This window comes from Pseudophryne corroboree, chromosome 6 (assembly GCF_028390025.1).
Source record: "Pseudophryne corroboree isolate aPseCor3 chromosome 6, aPseCor3.hap2, whole genome shotgun sequence".
NCBI lineage: Eukaryota > Metazoa > Chordata > Amphibia > Anura > Myobatrachidae > Pseudophryne > Pseudophryne corroboree.
This window is the reverse complement of record NC_086449.1, coordinates 586,492,509-586,501,490: the sequence shown is the minus strand read 5'-3', so window position 1 is coordinate 586,501,490 and position 8,982 is coordinate 586,492,509.

Sequence of the window (8,982 nt, the reverse complement as noted above, 5' to 3'; positions counted from 1 at the left end):
GAGAGATCATCCTCTGTTTTCTGCCACATCCACCGCATGACGCTGGGACTCTCTTGTGGGAGCCCACACTGGTGGGACCACGTCTAAAACTCTTCAGTCAGTCCTGGAACGGAATTCAAAGGGAAAGAGAAGAATTGGACTTGTAGTGGCGCACTCAAGTTAAGTAAATGTATTTAAAATATAACTTTTATTAACATCTTCATAAAAGAGCCAAGAACTGTGAAATTGATAAAATCAATACAAACAAATGTGAGACAAAGTGCAACATATAGTGTTAAAAACACACACTCTTTAAGTCCACTGTGCTGTGCAATGTCTAATATATACAGTAAATGTGTTGCAGGTTCTATGACCTTATTGGTAATTAATTGGTGCTGTCAGATATCAGGTCAGGTGCAGGTTTGAATCAGATTTATAGTATTATGTTATTATTAATTATTTTGTTGTCTAATAAATTCCATAACTCTATTCGACTTGATTCTTCTGTGTCGACCGTCTACACCACACTTTGACACATATATTTAATCTATATTAATGATGAATGTGTACTGTGTGACGATATGTGTAACAGACTGTATCCCGAGATTAATCCTTATTACAGTAAATCGTGTGGAACAGAACTGTGCGCTCTCAGTCTCAGTGAACTGTCTATGAGATAAGGCATAAGGTTAGGTGCAGTATCGGTTCCATCCACGCCTCAGCTCAGTTCAGATTGCAACTCAGTTTAGCAACATTGTATCGGCTTATCAGCTCCTAGTACAATTACATAGAGGAGCCCTGTATAACTTCCACCTGAGACTGCCACATGAGGGCAGCTATCTTGTTATAACAAACAGCTTATAGGTAGCTGCTTTAACGCAACAGTGTTTAATATTAACCAGGAATTGCATTCAGCTACAAACAACACAGGGCCTTTATATATGTTTGATATGGCCCAGGTAATGAATAACGAATAAGTAATATCACACAAAGTGTTGGGAATTAACAGGCAATTAGAAATCCAAAACACAGGCATTCATTAACATCAATTGAATGTAGTGAAACCGATACTCTGATTGCATAGTTGGAGGTCTCAGTAACCAATGTGAATTATCAACTGGCATATATAAGCCATTATTATTAAAATCAAAACAGAGAAAGAAAAAAGATATATATTATAAGATGCTCACATTTATGTAGCTTCTATAATAAGTCTACCTTTATAAATGAGACTCCAACACTAATTATAGTGACTGAGAGTATTGAATATCTGAAACAGAGACTTGTAATTATTTATAACATTATTTGTGACCATGCATTAAGGTGTTAAATTTTCACACCCATCGGTATGTTATACCATCAATTCCTATACTGAATATGGCCTAGATAGGCGACAAGTATTTATTACTGTTACACTTAATACTGATGGTGATAACATTGTGAGAAGAAATTAAAGGTGTAACAGCCCTGATATATAACCAGTTGATTAAAGGCGTATGTGTCCGATATAAATATAAACAATTAAAAATATATCAACAGTTATCTTCACTGTATACCCTTTCACTGATTTGAATAATGAGTGCTGACAGCATAGACTGAGAGCACCAAGTGATAGAGATATTACAATCCCAATTCAGGGAGTTTTGGTGTATTAATGTGAACATTGCAGTGTGGTTAACAGACCTTAACATATGGTACCACTTACAAATTCTGACAAACGGTAGTCATCTTTATGGGTTTAGATATGGGGGATACCCTCAGTGAGTGCTGACAGCAGAGAACTGAGAGCACTGATTAACGTCTCAAATAATAGAGAGGTACCCTGCCCATTATGTGTTTATACATTTTATGACTACAAACTCACTCTGTGCTAAGGAATGAGTAAGGGCTGACAGCAGAGACTGAGAGCACTTACTAATGTTCTAAATAAAGAGTGGTACCCTGTTCATCATTTGATTGTACACTTTACAACTTTAAACCTATTCCGTGCTAAGGAATTGTTATAGGCACTAGCTGTGGATACCTATCAACCGGAGTAATGCGCTGACAGCTGAGACTGAGAGCGCACAGTTCTGTTCCACACGATTTACTGTAATAAGGATTAATCTCGGGATACAGTCTGTTACACATATCGTCACACAGTACACATTCATCATTAATATAGATTAAATATATGTGTCAAAGTGTGGTGTAGACGGTCGACACAGAAGAATCAAGTCGAATAGAGTTATGGAATTTATTAGACAACAAAATAATTAATAATAACATAATACTATAAATCTGATTCAAACCTGCACCTGACCTGATATCTGACAGCACCAATTAATTACCAATAAGGTCATAGAACCTGCAACACATTTACTGTATATATTAGACATTGCACAGCACAGTGGACTTAAAGAGTGTGTGTTTTTAACACTATATGTTGCACTTTGTCTCACATTTGTTTGTATTGATTTTATCAATTTCACAGTTCTTGGCTCTTTTATGAAGATGTTAATAAAAGTTATATTTTAAATACATTTACTTAACTTGAGTGCGCCACTACAAGTCCAATTCTTCCCTTTCCCTTTGAATTCAGTCTTTCATATTGGCAACAATATATTAAGTGGCAGCACCCCCTAAACCTGACCAGATATAAGGCAGCATAATATATGAAGGGGTATTGTATATAAACCTTGTTACTAGTGCAGTAGTCTCCCCATCCCCTTTTCCCTTCTTACAATATTTGAGTCCTGGAACGGACCTGGACCCGGGGTTTTTTTACGAATAGTGTCCCAAGGGTGCATACTGGAGTTTCCGGATGTTTCTCATCACCAATTTTTCAAATTACCGATTCTCCTCTGGATGGGGAGGTAGTATGCGACGCAATACAAAGGTTGTATCAGGATCAGGTTATTGGCCTGGTTTCCCCTGTCACAACAGGGAGAAGGCTTTTATTCAAGCCTCTTCGTGGTCCCGAAGCCAGACGGCTCGGTCAGACCAATCCTAAATCTGAAATCCCTCAATTTCTACTTAAATTTTTTTAAATCCAAGATGGAATCTCTCAGGGCAGTGATTTCCAATCTGGAAAAATAAGAATTTACTTACCGATAATTCTATTTCTCGGAGTCCGTAGTGGATGCTGGGGTTCCTGAAAGGACCATGGGGAATAGCGGCTCCGCAGGAGACAGGGCACAAAAGTAAAGCTTTTACAGGTCAGGTGGTGTGTACTGGCTCCTCCCCCTATGACCCTCCTCCAGACTCCAGTTAGGTACTGTGCCCGGACGAGCGTACACAATAAGGGAGGATTTTGAATCCCGGGTAAGACTCATACCAGCCACACCAATCACACCGTACAACTTGTGATCTAAACCCAGTTAACAGTATGATAACAGAGGAGCCTCTGAAAGATGGCTTCCTAAACAATAACCCGAATTAGTTAACAATAACTATGTACAAGTATTGCAGATAATCCGCACTTGGGATGGGCGCCCAGCATCCACTACGGACTCCGAGAAATAGAATTATCGGTAAGTAAATTCTTATTTTCTCTATCGTCCTAAGTGGATGCTGGGGTTCCTGAAAGGACCATGGGGATTATACCAAAGCTCCCAAACGGGCGGGAGAGTGCGGATGACTCTGCAGCACCGAATGAGAGAACTCCAGGTCCTCCTTTGCCAGGGTATCAAATTTGTAAAAATTTACAAACGTGTTCTCCCCTGACCACGTAGCTGCTCGGCAGAGTAGTAATGCCGAGACCCCTCGGGCAGCCGCCCAAGATGAGCCCACCTTCCTTGCGGAATGGGCCTTAACAGATTTAGGCTGTGGCAGGCCTGCCACAGAATGTACAAGTTGAATTTTGTTACAAATCCAACGAGCAATCGACTGCTTAGAAGCAGGTGCACCCAACTTGTTGGGTGCATACAGTATAAACAGCGAGTCAGATTTTCTGACTCCAGCCGTCCTTTAAATGTATATTTTTAAGGCTCTGACAACGTCCAACAACTTGGAGTCCTTCAAGTCGTCTGTAGCCGCAGGCACTACAATATGCTGGTTCAGGTGAAACGCTGATACCACCTTAGGGAGAAAATGCGGACACGTCCGCAGCTCTGCCCTATGTCGAATGGAAAATTAAATAAGGGCTTTTATAAAACAAAGCCGCCAGTTCAGATACTCTCCCGGCCGAAGCCAGGGCCAGTAACATAGTCACTTTCCATGTGAGATATTTCAAATCCACCTTCTTTAGTGGTTCAAACCAATTTGATTTGAGGAAATCTAAAACTACATTTAGATCCCACGGTGCCACCTTAGGCACCACAGGAGGCTGTATATGCAGTACTCCTGTGATAAAAATCTGGACCTCAGGGACTGAGGCCAATTCTTTTTGGAAGAATATTGATAGGGCCGAAATTTGAACCTTAATAGATCCCAATTTGAGACCCATAGACAATCCTGATTGCAGGAAATGTAGGAAAACGACCCAGTTGAAATTCCACCATCGGAGCACTCCGCTGCTCGCACCACGCAACATATTTTCGCCAAATACGGCGATAAAGCTTCGCGGTGACTTCCTTCCTTGCCTTGATCAAGGTAGGAATGACTTCTTCTGGAATGCCTTTTCCTTTTAGGATCTGGCATTCAAACGCCATGCCGTCAAACGCAGCCGCGGTAAGTCTTGAAAAAGACAAGTACCCTGCTGAAGCAGGTCCCTTCTCAGAAGTAGAGGCCACGGATCGTCCGTGACCATCTCTTGAAGTTCCGGGTACCAAGTCCTTCTTGGCCAATCCGGAGCCACTAGTCTTACTCCACTTTGCCGTATAATCCTCAATACCTTTGGTATGAGAGGCAGAGGAGGAAACACATATACCGACTGGTACACCCAAGGTGTTACCAGCGCGTCCACAGCTATTGCCTGCGGATCTCTTGACCTGGCGCAATACCTGTCCAGTGTTTTGTTGAGGCGAGACGCCATCATGTCCACCATTGGTTTTACCCAACGGTTTAATAGCATGTGGAAAACTTCTGGATGAAGTCTCCACTCTCCCGGGTGAAGGTCGTGTCTGCTGAGGAAGTCTGCTTCCCAGTTGTCCACGCCCGGGATGAATACTGCTGACAGTGCTATCACGTGATTCTCCGCCCAGCGAAGGATCCTGGCAGCTTCTGCCATTGCCCTCCTGCTTCTTGTGCCGCCCTGTCTGTTTACATGGGCGACTGCCGTGATGTTGTCCGACTGGATCAACACCGGTCTTCCTTGAAGCAGAGGTTCCGCCTGGCTTAGAGCATTGTAGATTGCTCTTAGTTCCAGAATGCTTATGTGAAGAGACTTTTTCAGGCTCGACCACACTCCCTGGAAATTTCTTCCCTGTGTGACTGCTCCCCAGCCTCTCTGGCTGGCACCCGTGGTCACCAGGATCCAATCCTGCATGCCGAATCTGCGGCCCTCCAACAGATGAGCCTCCTGCAACCACCACAGAAAGGATACCCTTGTCCTCGGCGACAGGGTTATCCGCAGGTGCATCTGAAGATGCGACCCTGACCATTTGTCCAACAGATCCCTTTGCATGGAATCTGCCGAAAGGGATTGCTTCGTAAGAAGCTACCATTTTTTCCCAGGACTCTTGTGCATTGATGTACAGACACCTTTCCTGGTTTTAGGAGGTTCCTGACCAGGTCAGATAACTCCTTGGCTTTTTCTTCGGGAAGAAAAACCTTTTCTGAACTGTGTCCAGAATCATCCCCAGGAACAGCAGACGAGTTGTCGGCATTAATTGGGATTTTGGAATATTCAGAATCCATCCGTGCTGCTTTAGCACCTCTTGAGATAGTGCTAAACCCATCTCTAGCTGTTCTCTGGACCTTGCCCTTATTAGGAGATCGTCCAAGTATGGGATAATTAATACGCCTTTTCTTCGAAGAAGAAATATTATCTCGGCCATTACCTTTGTAAAGACCCGAGGTGCCGTGGACAAACCAAACGGCAGCGTCTGAAACTGATAGTGACAGTTTTGTACAACGAACCTGAGGTACCCCTGGTGTGAGGGGTAATTGGAACGTGGAGATACGCATCCTTGATGTCCAAGGATACCATAAAGTCCCCTTCTTCCAGGTTCGCTTATCACTGCTCTGAGTGACTCCATCTTGAACTTGAACTTCTTTATGTACAGGTTCAAGGACTTCAGATTTAGAATAGGCCTTACCGAGCCATCCGGCTTCGGTACCACAAAAAGAGTGGAATAATACCCCTTCCCTTGTTGTAGAAGAGGTACCTTGACTATCACCTGCTGAGAATACAGCTTGTGAATGGCTTCCAAAACCGTCTCCCTTTCTGAGGGGGACGTTGGTAAAGCAGACTTCAGGAAACGGCGAGGTGGCTCTGTCTCTAATTTCAACCTGTACCCCTGAGATATTATCTGCAGGATCCAGGGATTTACCTGCGAGTGAGCCCACTGCGCGCTGTAATTCTTGAGACGACCGCCTACCGCCCCCGAGTCCGCTTGCGAAGCCCCAGCGTCATGCTGAGGCTTTTGTAGAAGCCGGGGAGGGCTTCTGTTCCTGGGAAGGAGCTGCCTGTTGCTGTCTCTTCCCTCGTCCTCTGCCTCGTGGCAGATATGAATAGCCCTTTGCTCTCTTATTTTTAAAGGAACGAAAAGGCTGCGGTTGAAAGGTCGGTGCCTTTTTCTGTTGGGGAGTGACTTGAGGTAGAAAAGTGGATTTCCCGGCCGTAGCCGTGGCCACCAAATCCGATAGACCGACCCCAAATAACTCCTCTACGCATCGCCTGTCCACTGTCGTGTCCATAAAGCTCTTCTGGCCGAAATGGACATAGCACTTACCCGTGATGCCAGTGTGCAGATATCTCTCTGTGCATCACGCATATAAAGAAATGCATCCTTTATTTGTTCTAACGACAGTAAAATATTGTCCCTGTCCAGGGTATCAATATTTTCGATCAGGGACTCTGACCAAACTACCCCAGCACTGCACATCCAGGCAGTCGCAATAGCTGGTCGTAGTATAACACCTGCATGTGTGTATATACCTTTTTGGATATTTTCCATCCTCCTATCTGATGGATCTTTAAGTGCGGCCGTCTCAGGAGAGGGTAACGCCACTTGTTTTGATAAGCGTGTTAGCGCTTTGTCCACCCTAGGAGGTGTTTCCCAGCGCTCCCTAACCTCTGGCGGGAAAGGGTATAAAGCCAATAACTTCTTTGAAATTAGCAGTTTTTTATCGGGGCACCCCACGCTTCATCACACACGTCATTTAATTCTTCTGATTCGGTAAAAACTACTGGTAGTTTTTTCACACCCCACATAATACCCTGTTTAGTGGTACCTGTAGTATCAGCTAAATGTAACATCTCCTTTATTGCCAAAATCATATAACGTGTGGCCCTTTTGGAAAATACGGTTGATTCGTCACCTTCACTACCGGAATCAGTGCCTGTGTCTGGGTCTGTGTCGACCGACTGAGGCAAGGGGCGTTTTACAGCCCCTGACGGTGTTTGAGGCGCCTGGACAGGCACTAAGTGAGTGTCCGGCCGCCTCATGTCGGCAAACGACTGCTTAAGCGAGTTGACGCTATCCCGTAATTCCACAAATAAGGCATCCATTCTGGTGTCGACCCCCTAGAAGGTGACATCCTCATATTTGGCAATTGCTCCGCCTCCACACCAATAACGTCCTCATACATGTCGACACACACGTACCGACACACAGCAGACACACAGGGAATGCTCTATACGAAGACAGGACCCACTAGCCCTTTGGGGAGACAGAGGGAGAGTCTGCCAGCACACACCAAAAAGCGCTATATATGACAGGGATAGCCTTATGATTAAGTGCTCCCTTATAGCTGCTTTTATATTAATATATTGCCATTTATTTTGCCCCCCCTCTCTGTTATACCCTGTTTCTGTAGTGCAGTGCAGGGGAGAGACCTGGGAGCCTTCCTGACCAGCGGAGCTGTGACAGAAAATGGCGCCGTGTGCTGAGGAGATAGGCCCCGCCCCTTTTCCGGCGGGCTCGTCTCCCGCTATTTAGTACATTTAGGCAGGGGTAAATATCTCCATATAGCCTCTGGGGCTATATGTGAGGTATTTTTAGCCTTTTTAAAGGTTTACATTTGCCTCCCAGGGCGCCCCCCCCCAGCGCCCTGCACCCTCAGTGACTGCCGTGTGAAGTGTGCTGAGAGGAAAATGGCGCACAGCTGCAGTGCTGTGCGCTACCTTAAGAAGACTGCAGGAGTCTTCAGCCGCCGATTCTGGACCTCTTCTTGCTTCAGCATCTGTGAGGGGGCCGGCGGCGTGGCTCCGGTGACCATCCAGGCTGTACCTGTGATCGTCCCTCTGGAGCTTCATGTCCAGTAGCCAAGAAGCCAATCCATCCTGCACGCAGGTGAGTTCACTTCTTCTCCCCTCTGTCCCTCGTTGCAGTGATCCTGTTGCCAGCAGGAATCACTGTAAAATAAAAAACCTAAGCTAAACTCTCTAAGCAGCTCTTTATGAGAGCCACCTAGAATTGCACCCTTCTCGGCCGGGCACAAAAATCTAACTGGAGTCTGGAGGAGGGTCATAGGGGGAGGAGCCAGTACACACCACCTGACCTGTAAAAGCTTTACTTTTGTGCCCTGTCTCCTGCGGAGCCGCTATTCCCCATGGTCCTTTCAGGAACCCCAGCATCCACTTAGGACGATAGAGAAAAGGAGTTTTTTTTCATGGTCTCAGTAGACATAACGGAGGCCTAATTACATTTTCCTCCGCATTAGGCTTACCTGAGGTTTGCAATTCAGGGTTGTCATTACCAATTTCAGACGTTGCCGTTTGGTCTGTCCACGGCTCCAAGGATTTTCACCAGGGTGATGGCGGTAATGATGGTTCTCCGTTGCTAGTAAGGAGTCCCAATTATCCCGTACTGGGACGGTCTCCTGATAACGCAAAGGTCAAGGAACCAGTTGGTGCAAAACATTGCACTCTTCCTGACAGTTCAACAACATGGTTGGCTCCTGAACTTGCCGGAATCA